The 11,733-nt window shown below is 41.6% G+C and overlaps 1 long non-coding RNA gene across 1 annotated transcript; it reads right to left on the reverse strand.

The window, feature by feature from the left end:
- Positions 1-8,308: 8,308 nt before the first annotated feature.
- LOC117943958 lies at positions 8,309-11,464 on the reverse strand. The gene is made up of 3 exons (XR_004656465.1): positions 11,454-11,464; positions 10,916-10,925; positions 8,309-8,582 (listed from the first exon to the last, which is right to left on the reverse strand). It is a non-coding gene; the product is annotated as an uncharacterized LOC117943958 (long non-coding RNA).
- Positions 11,465-11,733: the final 269 nt, after the last annotated feature.

The following is an 11,733-nucleotide window of genomic DNA, read 5'->3' on the forward strand; positions in this document are numbered from 1 at the left end:
GATAAAAAAAAATATATAACATGTGAGAAGTGAATTAGAAATAAGAGGTCTCCAAATATTCAGAGGATCTTTTTTAGATCTTTTTTTACAACTTGAACAATTCTAAAACTTTACTGGTAATATCATGTCTTGCATCTGACTATTGCTTGGGTATCCCCTTCCATCTAGTGCGATGTGTTGTACAGTGTGTGTGTGTGTATGTGTGTGTGTACATCCTGATTGGCTGAGAGCCCTCCAGTGGGGGGGTCGCTGCTGTGTATCTGGCATCTGTGTGTTATTTCCCACCAAACTCAGGCTCCACAGCTGGAGACTCACTGGCTATAAATACACACTGTGCACACCACGTCCCAGCTTGCCTGGAATAAACTGCCCTCCAACACACACCCACACACACACACACACACACAGACACACACACACACACACCCCAACCCTACAAGTTTTTCAGCTATAGCAACAAGGACTTTAAAAGAGCAAGGCCTAGAAACTTGGCTTTAACTGGAATGAGATAAAGGGAGCAGGAACTTCCTGCAGTAAAACTGTTCAGCAAACCTAGATGTATGTTCAGCTTAAAGGTCAACTCCACTTCTTACACACTTCAAGATCAGTGAGCATGACTCAGCCTTTGAAAACAGCTGTGTAATATCTTAAAGAAAGAGTGTGCTACATGCAAAGGGTCATGAGGCTGGATGACCACATTTGACTTCCAAAAAGATACACTCGGCCGGCCTCGAATAAATATGCTTTATTAAAGCTCAATGGTATATAATAACTTATGTAATCAAATAAAATATGTAACAACCTGTAACAAAACAATTGGTGTTTTCAAATAAATAAATAAATAAATGGGAAATAATGTTCTAAATATGACTTATTCTGTGTCAGCTTCAAAATCCAGCTCCAGCTAAATATCTCTTAAAACCTTTTCAGTGTAAGATCTCCAGCACCTTTATTAGACACTGAAACATATGAGATCTCCACCTTTATTAGACACTGGAACATATAAGATCTCCACCTTTATTAGACACTGAGACATATAAGATCTCCACCTTTATTAGACACTGAAACATATAAGCTCTCCACCTTTATTAGAGACTGAAACATGTGAGATCTCCACCTTTATTAGACACTGAAACATACAAGATCTCCACCTTTATTAGACACTGAAACATATAGGCTCTCCACCTTTATTAGACACTGAAACATATGAGATCTCCACCTTTATTAGAAACTGAAACATATGAGATCTCCACCTTTATTAGACACTGAAACATATGAGATCTCCACCTTTATTAGAAACTGAAACATATGAGCTCTCCACCTTTTAGTAGACACTGAAACATGTAAAATCTTCATCTTTATTAGACACTGAAACATGTGAGATCTCCATCTCTTTGATTGCAAAAACAAAAATATTTTCACATTGGGTGTTATTTTTGTTTTGATTTTTTAGTATTTCTACATATTACATGTTGAAATATGTGAACTAGAGTATGGTGATCACATGTATAAAGCACTCATTAGTTATTGTTGACTGGGCTGAGGCAGGTTGTCTCCAGTTGCTCCAACATTCCCGACGGGGACAGCAGAGGACAAAGTAGAAATGATTCCCTCTGAGAAACTATGGACATGACATGAGAATTGTCACGTTTGGGAGTGTCTGTGTAGTGCTTCCTGTTTTATTTTGTAGTGTTCTGTTTTCTCTCTAGTCTTGTCTTACTTCCTGCCTGTCTCCCCTGATGTGTTCCACGTCGTCCCCCATGGATTTTGTCTCTGTTTCTGTGCGGTGCTGGATGTTCCTGGCCTGCTGGCCCTTTGCTCTGCCATCCTCTGGACACTTTGTGTTTTTGTTAATGAACTCTGTACTCCGGGTCCAAGCCTGGCTTCTTTCCTGCTGAAACGAGACAGAATGATCCGAGCAGATATGGACCAAGAAGTTTTTGAGCCAGACTTCCCCCCCAGGACTCTGATCGAGAACCTCTGATTGAGGAGGGTCCTGCCTTTGCTAGGCACCTGATGGAGGTTTGCTGCAGGCTCCTGAGTTTTAGACATCGTTGTTATGACATTATTATAAATGGAACACAGTCGTTTTAATCTACTTTATTTCATTTTTTACCTGAGGTGTCATTGTCAGTTTAACTGAGGACTGTGGTGAACGCCCCTAATCAGACCAATGCTTCAAGCCCCCCAAAGGGTTGAGGTTTAAAATTTTCAAAAATGACGCATCTACGTTCTTCTTGGTGGTAAAGCCTTTCTGTTTTCACATTTTCCTTTTTTGTTACTGGATTTTCAGAGGGGTCGTACCTGGTAACCCTGGAACCTATTTGGAGTTTTGGGTCGGGCACCTCTGCCGTCCCGCGCCTAGGATTCCCTGTGAGCCCCAGGATGGACTTATCCATCCTGAGGACAACACCTGGAGCACAGAAACCAGGCTGCCAGGTCCATGAGCAGGTGTGTAGGTGTATAGGTGTGTGTGAGTGTGTATCTGATGAGCAGGTGTGTAGGTGTGTGTGAGTGTGTATCTTATGAGCAGGTGTGTGGATGTGTGTAAGTGTGTATCTGACGAGCAGGTGTGTAGGAGTGTGTGAGTGTGTATCTGATGAGCAGGTGGCCACAGTGTGTGAATGTGTGTGATGGTGAATGGTTCCTGTACTACGTTACAGAGCTTTGAGTAGTTGTGGTAGACTAGACTAGACTTTCATGCAGGAAAAGGTAGACCATTTAGAGAGATTTGGGGAAAGTCACTCCCTCTTTTAAAAACAGGCCAAATTTCCTGGTTTGGACACCTCACACTGTCCTTCCCTTAGTTAAAAATGGGACATTTGGCCTGGTGTAATAGGGGGAAGTACTGTTCCCAAATGTCCTTTCCTAACTGGAGGTGGCTTGGAGGCATTTTTGGCAGAACCTGAACCTTAAAAATTGCTCTCGGACTTCCGGTTGAGGGGCCATGAGGATATCAGCGTAACATCAGCGCTCCCAGACCCTGGCATAGAACACCGCCTTTCAGAGGCTTAAAACATTGAAAGAAATATGTTATATTGATTAAGCGATTCTTATGAAAGGGAGATGGAATACTACTGAAAACCGACTCCTCCAGTCCAAGAAAACAGCTGTTGTTGGCGGCTGCCATATTGAACCTGAGAAATTGTTTCAACAGGTAACTGACTCCATGGCTTACTTACAAACAATACTTAAGAACTAAGAGACTTTTGCCAGGAAATCGGCAATACTCTCCGAGAAATTAAAAAGGACTTTAAAACAACCTACAGCGGAGTCCGAGACCAAAGAGTTGAGCTCTGACACAGAAGAGGACGATGTGGTGTTAGAGATGCTGAAACTCAAGCAGGCCTGGCTCACGGATCAGGAGGGTTGGTCAAGAACAATGGCCACATTCATGGAAATTCCTTCCTCCACCAAGCTCAAGATTAGAAGTGCCCACAGATCTCTGCTAGCATCTCTGACTGCAAGCCTTGACTCTATCAGATCTGATGTGGACAATATAAAACCACTGTGGAAAGCAACGCAAGTATTCTTGACAGTCATGGCCATGCTCTTTAAGAGATGGAGGTGAAGTTAGCGAAGATGGAAGACAAAAGCTGAGGATGCAACATTTTTTTTAGATCATATCTCTCACAGTGGACATGCACCTACAATGACAATTTCAGACCCCTCCATGATTTCTAAGGGGGAGAACTTGCAAAGTAGCAGGGTGTTCAAATACTTTTTTTCCTCAATGTATAGTCCATATTGTATGGGCAAGAAAATGCCATAGTCCAATATCCCAACCAGGAAAAAATGTAGGCAAAAGAAATATCAGCAAACTTTTACTTGAGAATTGTCTACCAAATTCTGAAATATTTCAAGGCAACACCTCCGCCCCTCTGCCCGTCAGAAGGATATTGAGTCCCACCAAATGGAAGTTGGGAGGGGTGGATTCCAGGAACACCCCCCAAAGTGTCAGGACATCCCTGATATTGTGAGTAAGTGTTATCCTTCTCACCACATCCATGTGTGGGTCTCTCTCCAAGGTGCTGAAAATCTTTTTTCTTGTCCTTTTTCCATTCAAATTCTTAGGGCAAATGTCCACCTTCATTGCCAGCATTTACAGCCACCGGCCAGGGGTGCTGTCAAAAATGAGGAGGACGGAGGTCATGGCAGCAAAGGCAAAGGCAGATGATGGGGTGGGGATTTGTGTATGTCTGTCCTTTACATAATTACAGTTGTAGTCACTGTATTATATTTGAAAATCGGTTGACAAGAGTGTATATATGTTTTCTGTGTTTTGCAGATCAACATTATACAAAACAAACCAGCACTTTTTTACAGTAAAAAACAAGGTCCGCTACATTACTGAGTCTGCACTGTTGAGGGTACATAAAGATATCGCCTTGTCCGTAGATACCGGAAATCCTACTGTTTTAGTCCTTTTGGACTTCACAGCGGCGTTTGACACAGTGGACTCAGCGTTGTGTAGGCTTCAGAGGTTCGGCACTCAAATGGTTTAGCTCTTATTTGGAACATAGGAGCTTTTCTGTTATGATTGGTGACCACTCCTCATCAGTTGCTCATCTTTCTTGTGGGGTACCCCAGGGATCCCTTGTTGGCTCCATTCTGTTTTCTTTACATGCTGCCTTTAGGGACAGTTATTGGAAAGCACAACCTCTTCTTTGTAATTGCTTTCCATATGATTTGCAAATCTATTTGCCTATGAAAGCAAATGGCAGTGTCACACTTAACTCCCTGTTTATTCACTGATATTAAGTTGTGGCGTTCAGACGTTTGCATGTAAAAATAAAAAAGTCTTGCAAAAACTGAATTTGGAAATAAAGGAACTGGAGGGTGACAAAACTTACCATTTAAATGCATACTGTAAGAATGACGTAATATATTAATCTTTTCTGTATTTTTTTTTAGTCCCAAGGTCGCAGCAGACAAGTGAAAAATCTACCAAAAAAACGTGGTGTCTTTTCCTTGATATATTTTCCTACTCTATACAATTAAGAAACCAAAAACAAATGAAACGGACAGAACATTTATGTTATATGACATGTGGTGGGCCCCAAGGGTCAGTTTTGGGCCCTTTTCTTTTTAATCTGTATATGCTTCCCCTTGCCAGTGTCATCAGAAGGCATGGACTCGACTTTCCCAGTTATGCTGATGATACGCAGCTGTACATGGCGTGGTTTCAGTACCACAGTCCCCATCTGTGGAACAGCCTGCCGGAGGACTTCAGGGCTGCAGAGGATGTTTCGATTGTTAAGAGCATGCTCAAGACCCACCTGTTTAACTTCCTGTGTTCAGCCACATGTTAGTTTTATTGTATGTATGAAAGAGGGTGTGTTTGGATGTTGGGGGTGGGTTTGTGTCTTTGGGTGTCTGGGGATGTATTGATGTGACGGGGGGTGAGGGTGGCAATTACTTTTAATTGTAAAGCACTTTGTGCTACATCTTAAATGTATAAAAAGTGCTCTATAAATAAAATTTGACTGATTGATTTACGCAACAAAAAAGCCTTGTTGCATTTGCAGCTTAAGTAGCAAAGCTTCAGCTACTGCCCATTCTGCATCAGTCAAGTAATACTGTAGTGGTGATTCAAATTCTTATCCTTCAACAAAGCAATCTGTTCTCCAGACTAAGCACACGGCTTTACCTTCAACTTCAGTGAATGATTACTCTCTATTGACCCTTCTTTCTTTTCCATAAGCTAACATTTTTGAGGGATAACAGTTTAGCTAGCTCACTCACATCTCCCGCTCAGGTCGCGGCTCGCCAGGTCCGACTGGTTTTCGTCTACTTTTTAATTGCGACCATAGAAGAAGGAGCTCCTGCGTTACAGTCAATGGTTTACACAAAAAACGTTCTGTGTAATTGTTCAAGGCGCGATTTATTTTCTTCCTTTCTGTTTTCATTAGTCAAAATTTTTTTTTATTTAGTAATGGATGGGATTTGTAATGTAGCAAAACACAATATTTCACTCAAAAGTAATTTTAAAAGACCGATTTGCATCTCTCCTTCCTGGTGTTTTTTCCCCTTTTGTGTTTTCTGTTTTTTTCTCGGGGTTTGTGTAATGGGATTATTGGTTAATCTTTTTTTGCTTTCCTGCCTCAGGACACCTTCTTGTATTTGTATTGTATGTACTTGTATTGAGAAATCCTTACTCTGCATTTTTGGGTTTTCCCTGACACTTTTTCTTTTCCCGAGTTTTCCTCTAGATTTTCTGCACGCACATGAAATCTCTCGAGTGGACATCAAGCAATCAGTGTTTCCACACCATAACAGGTGCTTTATAGATATCCATAGGGAGCGAGCTGGTGTGTCTTAAGGAAGTATCCACGTACCTGACCTCAGGGGGATCATCCCATACACAGAGACTGTTTCTATTGGCTGCTACTGTGCGTGCATATTCAATTCAATTCAATTCAATTCAATTTTATTTATAGTATCAAATCATAACAAGAGTTATCTCGAGACCCTTTACAGAGAGTAGGTCCCAACAGTTCTAGTAGTTTTGCATATGCCCATGCAACAGAGAGGAGAGAGCTGCAGGAAGGTCACACTCAAGATAAATTCCTGCCATTTGTTTGCTTTCTACCCACTGCAGCTTTTACCATGTCATATGATATGATCCTACAGTACACTTTAAGAACAAATATTACTGGGACCGCAAGAAAAATTGCAGGTGAACATGCAATGTCCAGGAATTGACATTATGGACAGCAATGACTATACCATAATTTAGCACAGTGACCAAACCCGGTCCATGTACAGGTTTCCATCTTTTGTTATGCTAAAACTCAAATGTTCAACTGAACAACCGTTCCATGTATTCAAACCTCTGTGTCTGTGTGTTTCCAAACTATTCATCAAGTATGCAATATGCTTTATGTTTTATGTGGTTAAATGCAGTATCATCCATCTAGCCATCATAAATGCCCCTCCTGTGTTGGTGTTGACACACAGTGAGAAAACATATTAATAAACGATGCACCACATGCCTGAGTCTACAAAGCCCAACCCAGTTGGACTGTGGTCAGTCGCTGGATGACTTCAGTCCATATATCTGTGTACACAGGGTTTGCTTAGAACAGTTTTTGGACTGGAAACCGTTCTGGAAGTGCACTGAATTGATGTGTTCCTACTGTTTATTTACTTGGCAGAGCCCTTGACACTGAGCTCACTTTCCACGCTCCAGATTTGACCAGAGATGTTTTTCCAACTCACCTTGGGCTTGTTTGTTGACCCAGTCCTCTGCCACTCTCTTAGCATGTGGTTATTATGGAGAAAGATTGGATCATGACTACATGAGTCTGTTTGTGGATCTAAAACTGGATTCAAATGATGAAGAATGTTGGATAGAATATAATATATTGTGAAAACCGTGGGCTATGTGTATGTTTGGTAAGTGAAGTATGCAGCGCTGTATTGCAAAGCCACACCAGAACAACATTAGTTGCTGGGCAGGGTTTTAAACCCTCAACTACTGCACATTTCTACTCATAAATATAAGCCTTTAGGACATGAAGCCATCCGTAGCCTTCCTCTGGAAACACTTTGTCAGAACCCCGAAGAGGCCGAGGAAAAGAAAGACAACATTTGTTGTCAATTTAGGTCTGCTCTCCGATCAAAAGCAGCCTGGTGGATTTATGGCACCACGGCACAGGCAGCCATCTGCTGGAGGTATGCTGACGTGAATAGTGAGCAGGCTCGAACTGCCAAAGCTTCTTATTTCACATGTCTGAGCTGTGCATTGAGATCCGTGTCCTCTGTGCTGACTGCCCCAGCTGCCCCATCCAGTCTGATGTGTCATCTGGGAGACTCAAACTATGTTGTTTACATCATGGTTCATGATTTATAGTGATCATGCTTTAAAGCAGAGATCTTCAACAGGGGTCCTTAGAGTTGCTGCATTAATTATTGTTAATTTTTGAAACATGAATCCAACATATCATAAGCATATACAAATCTCCACTGATGACATGTTTACTGGCATATAGGTAAGATATTCACTAAGATAGCCATCCAAAGATCAAGTTAATCCTAAGGCTGTACCTTTAACCCCCAAGAAAACGCATGTTTTGTTAAAAGATTGCCAAAGAAAAACTAGATACCCTAGAAAGGTTCTGAAAAAAACAATTTGTTCGTCAGATTGTTCGTTCGTCTCTGAATGTGCGTTAGATCGCACCGCTGTTACGTAAAAAAGCTCTTAGTGGATACAAACCCTCACATGGAACATGTTCGATTTCAAAAATTGTAATAAATTGACTATTTGGATGACCAGGGGGCTGTAAAATGCATAAAACTCTACAGCCTGTCAGCCATGTTTGTCTACTGCCATGCCACCACGTGATGAAAGTTCATCCAAAGTGACTGAGACCAGCACCACAACACAGCGCAGCCTAGTGGTCACTAGTGTTAGAACAAGTGTTCAGATCCTTTACTTGAGTCAAAGTACTATACTTCACTGCAATAATACTCTGTTACAGTACAAGTCCTGCATTGAAAATGTTAATTCATTAAAAGTATCTAAGTATCGTCAGGAAAATATATTTTATGTATTAAAAGTAAAAGTACTCAATGCAAAACTCTCTTACCTTTATTGCTAAGAGACGGCTTCACTAATGGCTACTGCTACCACTTCTGCCGCTGCCTCTGAGAGATGAGTTGGCTAGGCTGCTTAATGGTCCATTGTGTTATGGGTATGGGACCTGAGCCGCTATAAACAGGAGAAGCTCCTTTCTACACCTGCTCTATGGGATCTTGCAATTGGGTCAGACAGCAATTTCTCATGGGCTCATCTCGTGGGTCTGATGTGAGATCTGCTGCTTTGGCGTAAACAGCTTGGAAAGCCCCGTCTGACCTCTTCTCTTTGAAAAATGCAAGAAGAGACTCAATTATTTTCTTGCAGTGAACAACATCCATCGCCCTCTGCTGGATAATATCAAAGACCACATCAGTCTCAGAGAAGATTTGTTCATATGAACATGAAAACAAACTCAAAATCCATTTTTATTAAATGCTTTTTGTTATGTTTAGCCACTTGAATGTGAGCATCTTAATTGATTGCATGCTCAACCCTGATCCTGCCCACCCAACTTTATGCCCTGTCAAAGTAAGATGGCTCTCCAAACCCCACCGTAGCCCAAACAACACAGCCATGAGATGGTTCATCAAGAGGCATGGCCAGCAGTACATTTTCTTTGTCACAGCACTTCCAGTCAGCCAGCTGAAAAAAGAGCTGAAAAAAACTGTTAATCTGCCCTGCTGTTAAATTCTACGTTTATCCTCAAAAGGAAGACTTTCAAATGGATTCGCCTAATCAGGTCAATAATATTAGCATTGTCTGTAATCGTGTGCAGTTTGCTAGCTAGCGAGTTCACCCCCAACAGCACTAGCCTATCCTACTGAATGACTGAACAAACAATCTAACACAATGATATTAAACTCAACTGAGGAAATGTGGGAATTAGGTTAAACTGAAACAATGAATGTGGTGTATAATTGTGTGAAATGTATGATGAAATTCAGCTATCAATTTTGCCATGCAAATACAAAGAAATAGGGTGCAGCAGGTTGTCTATCAACAACACTTGCAAAATCCGCGATGGGACTGAGCTGAAGTGATTTATTTTTGGGTCAGCCAGCTGGGTTTCCCACACGCACGATTCATTTTCAATCTGGTTGCAGAGGGGTGGAACTGCTGTGCAAGGACTGGGCCGCCTGTGTGTGCTTTCAGATGGGGTAGGGGCCCTCGGCAGCACCTGCTGCTCGTTGAAAAGAGTAAGAACAAGTCTCCAAAAGTCTCCAATACCACCATAAGTTGCTAGATTTGTTGCTATTGTTTTTGTGTTTTGTTTTTCGCTAAATAAAGCAACAAAGTCGGTATGTTGACAACACTGCTCCAATGGCTTCAGCAACTTTTTATAGTACAAAATCCCCTTCAAACAAAAAGGAGATGGAGGCTTTTGACAGACCCTCCAATCATCATGCAGAAGCTCAGCGCCAGTCCAGCCCACTGCTCCATTGAACCCCAGAGATAATCGCAGTATTTATCCAATCTAGTTTCAAAAACTGTTCAAAACAACCCCATTGATAAGTCAATGGACGCTGGGTTTCAACACTTTCAATATTTAGCATTAAAGATATTGAGTCGGTATACACTCACCTATAGGATTATTAGGACCACCATACTAATATTGTGTTTGACTCCCTTTCGCCTTCAGAACTGCCTTATTTCTACATGACATTGATTCAACAAGGTGCTGAAAGCATTCTTTAGACGTGGCGGCCCATATTGAGAGGATAGCATCTTCCAGTTGATGGAGATTTGTGGGATGCACATCCAGGGCACGAAACTCCTGTTCCACCACATCCCAAAGATGCTCTATTGGGTTGAGATCTGGTGACTGGGGGGGGGCATTTTAGTACAGTGAACTCATTGTCATGTTCAAGAAACCATTAAAAATGATGTGAGCTTTGTGACATGGTGCATTATCCTACTGAAAGTAGCCATCAGAGGACAGGTACATGGTGGCCATAAAGGGATGGACATTGTCAGAAACAATGCTCAGGTAGGCCGTGGCATTTAAACCATGCCCAATTGGCACTAAGGGGCCTTAAGTGGGCCAAGAAAACATCCCCCACACCATTACACCACCAGCTTGCACAGTGCTAACAAGGCATGATGGATCCATGTTCTCATTCTGTTTACGCCTAATTCTTACTCTACCATCTGTGGGTGCATATCAAGACTCATCAGACCAGGCAACATTTTTCCTGTCTTCAACTGTCCAATTTTGGTGAGGTCTTGCAAATTGTAGCCTCTTGTTCATTTTTGTAGTGGAGATGAGTGGTACCCGGTGGGGTCTTCTGCTGTTGTAGCCCATGCGCCTCAAGGTTGTGCATGTTGTGGCTTCACAAATGCTTTGCTGCACCTCGGTTGTAACGTGTGGTTGTTTCAGTGAAAGTTGCTCTTCTATCAGCTTGAATCAGTCAGCCAATTCTCCTCTGACCTCTAGCATCAACAAGGCATTTCCCCCCCAGGACTGCTGCATACTGGATGTTTTTCCCTTTTCACACCATTCTTTGTAAACCCTAGAAATGCATGTTTAGTGCATTCTTCTTCAGATTCTGCATGTGTGTACAGAAGAGTGTCATCAGCATATCATTTCATATCTACTCCATGACAGTTTTGAAGAAGATCATTAAAATAGAGACTATAATATTAAACGACCTAAGCGACCCATTGGGTTGTTCATGTAACTGGAGCGTCCGTCTTTAATTCTAACACACTGCATCCTATTTGACAAGTATGATGAGAGCCATGCTGGTGTTTGTGTTGAAAAATAGTGTATTTGATGCTATCATAATAGTGTCCCTACCTCTCCCACTGAAAAGGCTATTTGACCTCTTTACACCAGAATTATACAAGTATTACCAATAGATTCTAGAGTGACATTTTAAAAACAACTAAATAAAGTTAAATCAATTTGAGATTAGAACGAGCTGGCTGCTGGCTGTTCTAGGAAAACCCTTGGAATAAGTATTCTTAACAGTATGTTTATGACGCCGTGACGTTTTCAAAGATTTCATAATGTGATACTACAGCACTAAACTCAGACGTGTCAAAATGATGTATTTGCAGCTTAACTGTGGACGTTATAAGAAGAAAATGTGTATGGGTTGCTGTGAAAAAGAAAAGCCGGCTTTATAAGTTATGTACAGTCACAAGAATGA

This window comes from Etheostoma cragini, chromosome 4, assembly GCF_013103735.1.
Source record: "Etheostoma cragini isolate CJK2018 chromosome 4, CSU_Ecrag_1.0, whole genome shotgun sequence".
Taxonomy (NCBI): Eukaryota; Metazoa; Chordata; class Actinopteri; order Perciformes; family Percidae; genus Etheostoma; species Etheostoma cragini.